We start from the raw sequence: 12,363 nt of genomic DNA, 5'->3' as shown, positions 1-12,363 counted from the left end.
GTCCGAAGTGTTGAACCGCGGCTCCTCAGTGTGTACCAACAGTCTTAGCACTTTCAGAGAGCACTACTTCCCCCAAGGGTTTCTGCCTCTTGCTGCTGGGAGCATCACTGCGGGCAGTCCTGGGGACAGGGCTGTCCTCCCAGGCACTCTCAACACGAATGCCAAAGCTCTCCTGTGTCTGCAAACACAGCTTGATAAAATGACACATTGAGAGGCATTGAAAGGTGTTTACATTTTGATAAGACGATTATTTGTAAGTTCAGTAGCTCAAAGCAAAAAAAATAAAAAAATAGGAAGAAAGGAGGGAAGAAAGAAAGAAAACAAACCATTTTATCTCTTCAAAATGGATGGAGTGGCCGAGCCTGCCTGGGAGCTGTTAGTGAAAAGAGGTGGGCTTTGTGGGAGGTGAAGGAGGAGAATGGATCTGTCTGAGGATCAAGCTGGCCTTTTTGGGTGTTTTTCTTGTTCATCTGTTCATTTGAGTTTGGTCTCTTTTTGCCTTACTCCAACAACCGAAAGCAGAAGATGCAGCCATGACTGTGATGCACATGCATATGGTTGGGGTTCCCGCCAAGCGTGTCTAGTACAAAGGCTTTTACTGTAGACCTGATCGGAAATTAAAGCAGCAACTGGAGCAGGGAGAGAGAACGGCTTGAATGCTGTGTTGTTCTATACCCCCTCCTCCGCTGCCCCCTCCCCACCTCTCCCCCACAGCTCCCCCACCCCCCCATGCCTGCTGTCCAGAGCTGGGGGCCAAGAGGGAAGGACACCCAGCCAAGCGCCTTTCTGCCCGGCCTGTTTCGGCCCTCTCCTCTATTTATTACATTGCATTGAGTTTTCCTTGTTCTTTAAAATCGTAGTGATCTGCTAGACTTGCAAGTAACAAATTAACCTAGAATTTTACTTAAAGAAAAATAACCCAGAGCCTAACCTACAATCACTCATGAGAGTCTGACCTCATTGTCTTCGCTACTAAGCATTAGAATAATTTTTAAAGCTAACTCTTACTGTATTCTGAGAAGGCAAGGGCATAATAACAGAAAGATTTTATTGTCTACTTCCCCAGGGAATATTAGCTAGTCAGCTTCGGGAATGAGCGAGGAACTGAATCCTCCTCTTACAAGCAGCACAGGTTCAGAAGTCTCTTTTCTACGAACAAATACTGACCTCTTTTCCTTTTAATTTGCATATAGGCAATTCCCTCTTTCTGGTATTTATATTGTAAACTTTTACACACAGAGATTTTCAGGGCTACCCCATCGATGGATTACAGTCCACCCCCAAAGAACACCATTGTGCTGCCCTTGAATTTTTTTTAAGATTTATTTATTTCTGTTCCGTGTGTCTCGATGTTTTACCTGCGTGTGTTTCTGTGCACTGTGTGCAAGTCTGGTGCCCACAGAGGCCAGAACTGGAGTTCCAGGTGGTTGTTAGCTGCCACGTGGGCCCTGGGAATCAAATATGGGCCCTCTGAAACAGCAACAGTGTCCTAATCTCTGAGCCAACTCTCCAGCTCTGTATGGCCCTTTGTATTCAGGCCTCCCCTGCACCCTGGACTCCCTAAGTCAAGCCTTGAGAGCCATCTGTGAGTCATATACTATGGCAAAGGGTGAAAGTTTAATTGGTTAAGAGCATAGTGTTGTGTGACAAGATTTTTCCTGGGAAGACACTACATACATGGCTTCTCAGTTCACCCCAAATACGGAGTCCACCAAAGTCCAGCTGGGGGAGCCAATGAGATTGATTGGGGTTACTTATAAGAATTCGGAAGGGGGCTTACTTATATGAACAGAAATGACTCAAAGACAGCTGCATGACCAAAACCCATCCCAGCATAGGTGACAGCTCACGAAGCCGAGAACCTGAGCACACTGCACAGATCTGCAGGAAGCTCAGCAGGTTAGAGTGTCCTTTCCAAGTGACTGGATTGGTGTAAACCTCTTCCAGGAAGCTGGTCCGGCCTCATGGTAGTCTTTAGTGCTTGGCTAGTCTGAGAGTGACCCTCAGGCATCTTTACTGCTTATTCTAGGAGGGAGGAACCTAGTGAATCTAGTAAGTTTTGGGGACTTCCTGAAGCTATTTTGAGTTCTTTGCTTTCCTGCTTAAAAAGCGGTTCCATATTTTCCTCATTCCCCTTCAAGTCTAGCTGGATTGCAGAGTTAAGTTTATGATTATGAATAAAAACTAAGTAAGAACTGTTGTCAAAAAAAAAGAAGCTCCCCTGCAGGGTGGAATGCTTGAATCTCAGAGGAAACAGCTCTCCCACAGGTTCTAAGCAAATCTTTGAAGGATTAGCGCATTCTGATGTCCCACAAGTGATATAAGGATAAGGACAGAAACTGAACAGAGATGACAATGGGAGGCAGAGTTCACAGTAGTTCAGCCAAATACACAAAAAGCCCCCAAATAACAGTAGGCTAAAGTGAAGTGGGGGCCTTGGTTTCCAGAGTTACAATATATAATACAATTTTATATATATATATATATATATATATATACATTATATATATATATATATATATTATATATATATATATAAAATGTATTATCTGAAAGGGCCAGTTTTTATCTTTTTGATGGGGCTCCAAAACTGTACAAGACTTTACAATTAACCACTATAAGTAAATTTTTAAAAACTAAATAAAATTATGTATCTCTTTTAAAGACAGGGCAACACACACACACACACACACACACACACGATAGATACTTGTATTGGTTAGTTACTTTCCTATTACTGTGATAAAACACCATAACCAAAAGCATCTTAGAGAAGAAAGGTTTTTATTTGGGCTTACAATTCCGAGCAACAAGAGTCCACCGTGACAGAGCCATCTTGATGGCTGCAGCTGGAAACTGAGGGCTGACGTCTTACACCATGGCAGGAAGCAGAAAGAATGGACTAGGAATGACTCATGGCTTCAGAGCCCATCCCCAGTAGCATTCTTCTCTAGTGAGGCCAAACCTCCTAAGCTTACCAAACAGTGCCACCAACTGGGACCAAGTACACAAACATCTGTTCTTGTGGGGGGCATTCTCATGCAAACCACAATACGATATGTTTATATATTCAGTATATATGCATATATATGAACCAAGTGGAGATCTGAGACTAAAGGCACAAGGCAACATTGTTATTAGATTACATAAAAATTAAAAACTTCTACACTTCAAAGGACACAGTAGAGTAAACAGACACCTTGCAGAATGGAAGAGAGTATTACCAATCATGTATCTGATAATGGGGTTAGTATTCAGCATATGTTATTTTTAAAATACAATTCAACGATTAAAAATAGCAAATGACTTGATTTTAAGATGGGCAGAGGGTTTGAATAGACATCTCTCCAAGCAAACAAATGGCCAACAAACATGTGGAAAGGTGTTCAATATCACTGAACGTTGGGGAACTGAACATTAAAACCACAGTGATGTAGCTGCTCAACCTGTTAGGATGGTTATGTGTATATATAAAAAATAACCGATAGAAAAATGACAAATTTGGCCTGGATCTGGAGAGATTAGTGTGGTTGGCGGGAATATTGAAGACGGGGCTGCTAGGAGACAGGATGGCAGTTTCTCAAACATTTAAAAATAGAACCGTTAGACAACCCAGCAGTTCACGCCTAGGTATACGAGAGCCTGGTATCAAAGAAGTATTTGCCTGCCCATTTTAATAGCAGGAGTAATCTCTTGTCAGGTGAATGGATAAATTAATTGGTATACACATACAGTGACGTGTTCGTCCGCCTAAGGAAGGAAAGTCCGCCATGTGCTACAACATGGACGAGCTCTGAAGACCCTGGTGACCAGGGAAGAGCATTGGCCTTACCAAGTGCACAGCCCAGTAGCCAGTCACAACAGGGCAAGTGCTCACTCTCTGGCCGCTCCTGAGAAACACTTGGGCCGTGAGAGTCCCAGAGGCCTCCTGTGAAGTGTTGATGGTGAGGGGCTGAGGGGGAAGAGGGCTGAGAGTTGCTGAATGGGTAAAGGATTTTAGTTTTACCAATAAAGACACGGGAGTGTGATGACAGTTGCATGTACTGTTGAATGGTACACTGAGGCCTTATTAAGTCAGTAGGTGCAGTGATATATGCAATCAGCCATAATTCAGGCATTGAAAAGTACAGTTATCAAATGGACAGTTTAATTAGAGGGAGTCTCTGGCGAGCTTAAGTTGGAAGAACATTCAATGGATTTGACAATAGAGCAATAGAAATTAAGCAGAATAAAAAGAAATAATGAAGAAAAATTGACAGCCACCATTGAGAAGTATGAGCTACCATAGAGTGCAGCAATAATAACATCAAAAGTAGGAGGAGCCCAGTTATTAAAGCACATGCCTTGCAAACATGGCATCCCCAACTCAAATCTCACATAAAAACCAGGTGTGGTAGCATGTACCCGAAATCCCAGTGATGGCACGGTGGTAGGGGCAGGCAAGCGATCCCCGGAAATCACTGGTCAGCTAGCATAGTCTGCCTGGCAGAGTTCTAGAGGACAGAGAGAGAGAAAGAGAGAGAGAGAGACAGAGACAGAGACAGAGACAGATCGTTTGGGCTTCAGCAGGTTGCTGCCTTCTCAATAGCATAGGCCTCCTTCACCCCAATCACTCTTGCTCACTGGCTCCTGCTAGGAAAATGATGTCCTCAAAAATATTTAAGATGCATGGGCACCTGCATACAGAACAAAGTAGAGGGGCAGAAAATAATTGATAACTTAAAATAGCTTAACTTTTCACATTTGATGAAAAATACTGGTCAATACATCCAAGAAGCTTGACAAACTCCAATGTAGATAACACAGATCTACATCCACACGTGTGACAGTCACAAGACTGAAAGCAAGAGAAAAAAATCTTGAAAGGATGGAGAGAAAAGCAACCGTACCACACAGCAGAGCTGCAGTCGGGGAACTGGTCATAGTTTCAAAAATGCTGAGGCCAAAGGCAGGCAGCAAGTGACAGAAAGGACCCATAGCCAGCAAAACTGCCCTTCAAAATTGAAAATGGCAAAAATAAGGTGTCCAAACAATACAGACTGAGAATTCATTGCCGGCAGGCTTGCCTTACAAGAAATAACGATGTAGTTCAGGCTGAGAAGGTGACCCAGGACACTGAGCTCCTGGCTCATGCTTGGATAAATGCTCTGGTATGGGCAATAATAAAACAAAGTAATTATATATTTCCTTTTCGAACTTATATAAGATGTTATGAAAATGTCGCTTATATCTATCTGGTTACTTTCTAATTATATTTTCATCAGAGCATCCTCCCTTCCAAGTCAGCCAAAGGGAAGAAGAAGCCAGGGAGCTAGTTCTTGATCATGCGTAAAGTGTCGGCATCCTCGCAAAGTGAAGAAATGATCTTCAAAGAAATCTTATAAATTGTTTGATCTCCTTTATGTTTCCAGCTGTTGTGTTAGGTTCATGTTTCCATGAAGGTGCTATCAAACAAGTTCTTATGGTTTCTTAATTTAGTAAAAAGATACCCGTTTGGGTACTCTCTGTGGAAGAAATAAAGAACTACTAAATTTCCACCTGGCTCTTCAGTCAAACAAGCAATATTACAAAATTATTGTCTTGCTTAGGCTGTTTGCACTGCTAATTTGGCACATTATTAGTAACATTTGATGAAAATCCCAGACTTCTAATGAAGTGCTTCTGAAACTTGGCCAGACTCTCTTCCGTACTAAAGAGGAAGACACTGCCTGAATATCATAATTGTTTGTCCTCTCTTACTTGTCCTGCTGCCCAGCAAAATGTGCTCAAGAGTCTCAGGAATGGGCTGGAGAGATGGCTCGGTGGTTAAGAATGCTGGCTGCTCTTCTAGAAGATCTGGGTTCAGTTCTCAGCAACTACATGTCAGCTCACAACCGCCCATAACTCCAGATCCAACACCCTCTTCTGACCTCTATGGGCACTGGATGCACATGGTGCACAGACATATATGTAGATGTAAAAAAATGAAGAAGAAACCATTTATAAAGAGAAAAAAAATCACAGGAGTGAGAGCAAGAAACAAGGAGCTATAAATTGAATGTGAAATAGAGATAACTTATCAATTCTGTTTACTTTGTGTTGAATTAGAGAAAAATATGTGGTTGTCTCAAAAATCAAATTGTTTCTGTATTTCTGTATGTATGTCTGTGTCTGTGTGTCTCTCTCTGTGTGTGTGTGTGTCTGTGTATGTCTGTCTGTATATCTGTGTGTGTCTTTGTCCATGTGTCTGTGTATCTGTGTCTCTGTCTCTGTCTCTGTGCCTCTGTGTATGTGTCTGTGAGGGTACAAACAGGCTAGAAGCAGAAGCTGAAATCCCAGGCAGCTGTGGGTGCTGGGTCCCAACACCAGTTTTCTGATGAAGCAGGAAGCACTCTTAACTGATTCCTCCCCTCAACAGCCCCAGACTCAAAACTGTGTAAGTCCCATCAGTATTTTTATTGAGCCCCCCAACCCATCAGAACAGAATTGGCAAACAAATATGTGAGAGCCAAGATATCTATTTATACACAAGGTTCCATTTTAAACTGTAGCTGGGAGGATAGTACTCACTTAATATAGTTCTTGGATCCTGGCCAGTAGTCCAACACTTCAGGCACAAAATTAGAACGAGCCATCCCAGGCCTGCCGCTTGATAAAAGTTCCATGCGATAAGTGATTTATTTGCTCACAAAAATATATTTTATATATAAAACAACCCAGGCCCAAGGTTTCTATCTCCCGTACACACAGAAAGTGCAAAGTGGGGAAATACATAGGACCCTTTTCTATCTTAAAATGGGAATGAATTCATAAAGCTCTGCCATTTGTTCTTGTCATTTGCTTTCCAGCAGCCTTGTACCTAAAATACTCTGCCACCATGGTCCTCAGTTTGTAAACCTCCACTAAAGATGATTCCACCCTTTCAGTGGGAGTTGGTTTCAGGGTACGCAGCGTCCCTTACCACCTGTCCAGCTGAGTCTCTCTTAGATGAAAAATCGCCACTTGTTTCTGCTACAGTTTCCTCAGATTTGAGTTGGTCGTACGTTTTTAGCTGCAATAACTTTTATATAGATTCACTGAGTTATGAATTCAAAGTGACCATACAAAATAAAAGCTCTTTTATAATAACCCACCATATGGTCATTCCAGCTCCTGTCAGACATCTGTAAAAGAAGAAGCCTGCCACCCTTTCTTTTACCTTTGTAAAGCTAGTCTCCATGGGACTCACATAATACCTGCTAACCTCTTTCTTCTTCAGCCACCTCACCTTAACTCTTTAGATTTATCCCATTTTAATTATCTTTGCTGTTTGTTTTTTTATCCTTTAAAAACTCTTGGCTAGGCATGATGGTACACACCTTTAATCCCTGGATCTCCACCTATGTGTGTGTCTGTTCAGAGAGAGATCAGTTAGATGTATACAGTGCTTTCCCAGAGGGGGGAAGTCCATGTCGGAGACATCTAAATAACAATAACAACAAAAATTATGAGCTAGAAAGAAACCAAGATGCCAGTAGCAAATACTCTAAGAGAGATAGAGGAATAGAGCGGGAATGTGCCTGGACGGGGGCTGGAAGAAGCCAGTGCCCTGGGCTCTGAAGTGGAAACTTTAGGTGGAACAAAAGTAAGTTGGTTCATGTTCTGTAAAATCAGAGACCCTGCTTTGCTCTGCTTGGGAAAGGGTCGGAAATCTCCACCCACCTCTCCCCACAAAACAATCTTGTGGTTCCCAGTTCTAGGCCAAACTGCCTCCTTCCAGTCCCGCGGTCTCGGGTTGCTGTAGAATTACAGAGTTGAACAAGGCTCGGAGGGATCAAGTGACCTTGATAACTTCCAGGGACAAAGCCTTGGCCGCATTCTTCGCGGCCCACATTCTTCCCGTTCTATCCTCAGCCCCAGTTCTACCCGTTTCTAGGCCCCCAGGGACCATCAGTAACCCTCATGGAATTACTATCACCTGGAAGGCCTGACGAGTGTCAGCCAGGAGCTCCACTACGTAGGTTCCTTGTATTTGTTCATTGGCGTTTTCTCCTGCTAGGATGTTGACTCGGTACTAGGTGGTGCGCTTAAGGATTCATTATTTAAGATCACTTAAATAATCACTTTCTCTTGCCAGCCCTGTCTTGAGGACAGCAAGAGCTGGACTAGGCAGCTTCTAAAGTCCTCTCAGACTCCAGTGTCCTGAGATTCTCCAGCTCTAGGAGCCAGGACAGGAATAAATGCGTGGTTACGAGCTATTTGGTGTAAACATTAACCTCAGATGCTTCAGTGAAAAACACCTGCACAGAACTTGGCATGGGGAGGACGTTTTTATTCATTTGAGCCTGAGTGGCCAAACCTCAAAAGAAACACAAGGGAGATAAAGGGAGGACTTGAGAGGAGGATCCCTTGTAACCGAGAGAAGACAGATGCTATAAAGCAAATGCTATAAAGCAGCACCTAGGAAAAGATGCCCAAGGCCGGAGGGCCTTGCTCTACGTCCTCAGCCACCACAGTGACAGATGCCCTTTGAAAGTAACACTCCAGGGCATGAAGGACTCTAAGATGTGTTTATGTCTTTTGCTATATGGACCTAGCATCAAGCTGCCTTCTAAATTTTCATCTCTGTACCCATAGACTAGTGTGTCTTTCTCTCTTAATCAGAAAAATTCCTTTGTATGCAGATGGTAGTTAACACAAAAATTTTCATCCAATCAGAATGCAGTGAACAAGTATCTGTTGAGGGCTTACCTATAAACGGACCATCTGTATCTCATTGCTTCTCCTGAGCGTGGGCTCAGAGGACCAAAAGACTGTCAGAGCCAGAGGTTCGGGAGGCCAGGGCAAAGCAGTGTCTTCTGAACCTGACAGGATACTGCTCTCATCAATTAATGGTAGTAGGGGTTCCCTGCACAAACTCGAGCCAGTCAGCATTCCTTCGTGGAGCAGGGAGGAGTTCCATCATAGAGTGGGGAGGTGGTGGTGTGTGAATGTGGAAGCCAGAAGCCAATTCAGGGGACTTTCCATCGGTCCTGTTTTTTAATTTGTGTGTGTGTGTGTGTGCGTGCGCGTGCATGTGCGTGTGCGTGTGCGTGTGTGTGTGTGTGTGTGTGTGTGTGTTTAGACAGGGTCTCACTCTGTAGGCCTGGCTACCCCTAGAACTTGCTATGTAGACCAGGCTGACCTTGAACTCACAAAGATACTCTTGCCTGACTCTTGAGTGTTAGAATTAAAGGCATGTGCCACCATGCCCATGTACCTTGGCTTCCGAGACAAGGCCTCTCACTGGAACCTGAGCTCGGCAATCACACTTGACTGGCCAGGCTCCCTCCAGAAGCCTCCTGTCTCTGCCCCTCCAGTGCTGGGGTTTTAAGCACGAGCCACCACACCTAGCTTTTTACGCAGGTGCTGGGAATCAAATCGCAGTTCCTCGTGCGCTGCCTCCCATCCCTAACTGGCCAGCTGTCGATGAAAGTAGCTCCCTTTCATGACATAGGAAGAGTTGTTCTTTGTTTAGCGTAGAGGACTAGGGAGTGGTTAATACCTACGTGTGGGAAAGAGAACCTGCCGGAAGGTCTACTTTGTGTGACCTGGATTATATTGGATTAGTTTTAATTTATATACAATAAAGCGCATCAAATTTAAGTATATACTTTGAGTTTTGAAAAATGTTCAGTGTATAATTGCTACCAGACTTAAAATTGAAGCCAAATGTTTCCCGTGCAGACAAGTGTCATCATGCCCCTTCGCTAGACACCCCTGAGATGAGCCGGCTGGGTGTCTGGTCAGCACTTGCTTTGCTCTGGAAGGAGCTGCCGGGCTGTCTACCTCTGCGGCTCTCCTGTCTTCTTCTCCTGTTTCTGAGACAGAATCTCAGTATGTAGCCCTGGCTGGCTGGCTTGGAACTGTGGCCCAGCTATGGCTCCACCATCATGAGTAATTTTTTTCCCTTAGGGCCCTTTAGCAAGTGTTTTCTTAAATCTCTTTCTCTTTACTTCCGTCCACCCTACCCCAACCTCAGGAAGCCCTTGTCCCTTACAGCATATGTGTCACTCCTTAGCCAAAGAAGAAGCCATGGTTTGAAACTGTAAGAGGAGAACTTTTCTAGAGGGATTTGGAATCCTCAGATAACCTCGTGACTCCCACAGGGCTGGGGCAGGGCATGGAGAGGCACTGAATGAGAAAGATCTCGCTGGAAGGGTTTGTATCCTTATCCTTTTTCCTTTGTCTTTAGTGAAGTCATTTCCTTCAAGCTGCTTGAAGCATGCCACAATTACAAAATACTTTATATTGTTAGATTTAGCTTCACACTGATTTTGTAAGAGACATGAGTGTTATCGTCAACCACATTTTATAGAACACCAAACTGGCTTAGAATATGCATGTGAGTCAGCCAAGGTCCTCTGCCATTACTAATAGAATAATGAGAATAATAATAAATAATAATAATAATAATGAAGAAGAAAAGAGGAAGAAGTAGTAGTGGTGGTCAGTTTGGGTCATGGTGTTTTATCACAGCAAAGGAATTAATACAAGACAGAACCTTTTGCTGGGAGGAAGTCAAGGCCTGGCCCAGCAGCTGTCTCCTCGCTCTCCTGGGAACCAGATTCATACAGTGTTGTTTAACGTGTCCTCTAAATAGTTTTTCTCTTTGCTTCTTGACGCCACTGTTTCAAACATGGTCCTTGGTTGAACTAGCTGTTTTCCTGCTTGCTGATGACTCTAACCGTTACCGTGCTCTGGTTTCTGCCTTGCGAGCACTCGGTGGTTATGCAGTCTCCCCGCTTCCCCAGCTAGTCACGGAGATGACTTGCCAGAGCGGTGTAACCAGTAGCTAACCAGACAGGAATGGGGATGGAGTCCTGCCAGCAGAACCTGTGCTCTTCCCCTTCCGCGCTGAAGAGAGACAAATGTTCCCTTTTACAGCCTGGGAGAGAAAAGAAGTGGCAAAATGTCAGCGAACTGTCCCTCCCACCCCTCTCCAGCTCGCCACCTCCAGTGCCAGGTACTATCTTTCATCTCCATCCTCGGGCTATTCATATTCTTGGCTCCCGCTGAGGAAACATTCCATCTTCCTGTTTCTGCTGTGTCCTTTTGCCTCTGTGTTCCCTGTGCCCCGAGTCTGGTCTTGCATTTGACTTGATTATCCTGCCCTTTCTTCTTTCTCCTCTCTGCCATCCATTCTTGCTTTCTTCCTTAGTTCTGCTCCTATCAAAATTCCTCTCCAGGCTCCCGTGTTCCCCTGACTGCTTTGCATGTTTGTAAATATGCTGTTTTAACGATGTTTGTGCAGGAGGGGGATGGAGTTTGTAAAACATAGCAGTACAGATGTGAGAATTTAAGCTCAGTCCCCAGCACTCATATGAAGAACTGTTGCAGGGAGGCGTACATCTGTAACCCACTCTCTGGATGGGCATGGAGGTTGAGAAAAAAGGATCACGTGGGTTTGCTAGCCAACCGGTTCAGCTCCAGGTTTAGTGAGTGACCCTGCCTCAAAAAACAAACTAATGGTAGAGGGGCTGGAGAGATGGCTCTGTGGTTAAAACATGGACTACTCTAACAGAGGACCAGGGTTGGATTCCCATCCCCACACAGTAGCTCACAACCCTCTGTAACTCCGGTCCCAGGGTATCCAATGCCCTCTTCTGGTCTCCCTGGGTACCAGGAGCACAAAAAAATGGTGCACAGACAAAACACTCATCCACTTAATTATAATAAGATTTTTAATATTGCAGAAAGCCATTAAATAAGACACCTCATGTCAACCTCTGGCTTCCACAGACACACATATAAACTTGTGTGCACACCATACACACACACACGCGCGCACGCACACACACACACACACACAAAACTATCTCAGAACTGTCCGGTGACTTCCATTCTTTCACAATTATATTGTTACATTTTAAGGGCATTTTGGTTTGGCTTGGTTTGGTTTTGACTTTTTAAATATTTATTTTAGATTTATTTATTGTATGTGTATCTTCTTTTTTCTCATTTTTTTATTAAAGATTTCCATCTCCTCCCCTCCTCCTCCCCCTTCCCTCCCCTCCCTTCCACCCATACCCCCACTCTACCCCTCTCCAAGACAAAGAGCCATCAGGGTTCCCTTCACTATGTTAAGTCCAAGGTATTGTATGTGTATCTTGCCTTCATGTATGTATATGTATCATGTATGTGCCCGGTGCCCATGAAAGTCAGAAAAGGTCCTCAGATCCCCTGAAACTGGAGTTGTGGGTGGTTGCAAGGCATCATGTGGCTGCTGGGGACTGAACCACACAAGCGCACCAAGTGCTCCTGCCCACCACACCTTCCCTCCAGCCCCAGGGCTTGACTTTCCAAGACAGGTTGCCTGTGTAGCCTGCACAAATCTTGAACTTACTAAGTAGCCAAGATGCTCTC

General features: G+C 44.2%; 1 protein-coding gene across 4 annotated transcripts in view; it reads left to right on the top strand.

The window, feature by feature from the left end:
• Nucleotides 1-12,363, top strand: part of Slc20a2 (solute carrier family 20 member 2) — a 96,026-nt gene that overhangs the window by 45,016 nt on the left and 38,647 nt on the right. The window lies entirely within an intron of this gene.

Source organism: Arvicola amphibius, chromosome 4, assembly GCF_903992535.2.
Source record: "Arvicola amphibius chromosome 4, mArvAmp1.2, whole genome shotgun sequence".
Classification (NCBI taxonomy): Eukaryota; Metazoa; Chordata; class Mammalia; order Rodentia; family Cricetidae; genus Arvicola; species Arvicola amphibius.
Note: the sequence above shows the minus strand (reverse complement) of the source record. Positions and strands in the feature narration are given on the sequence as shown.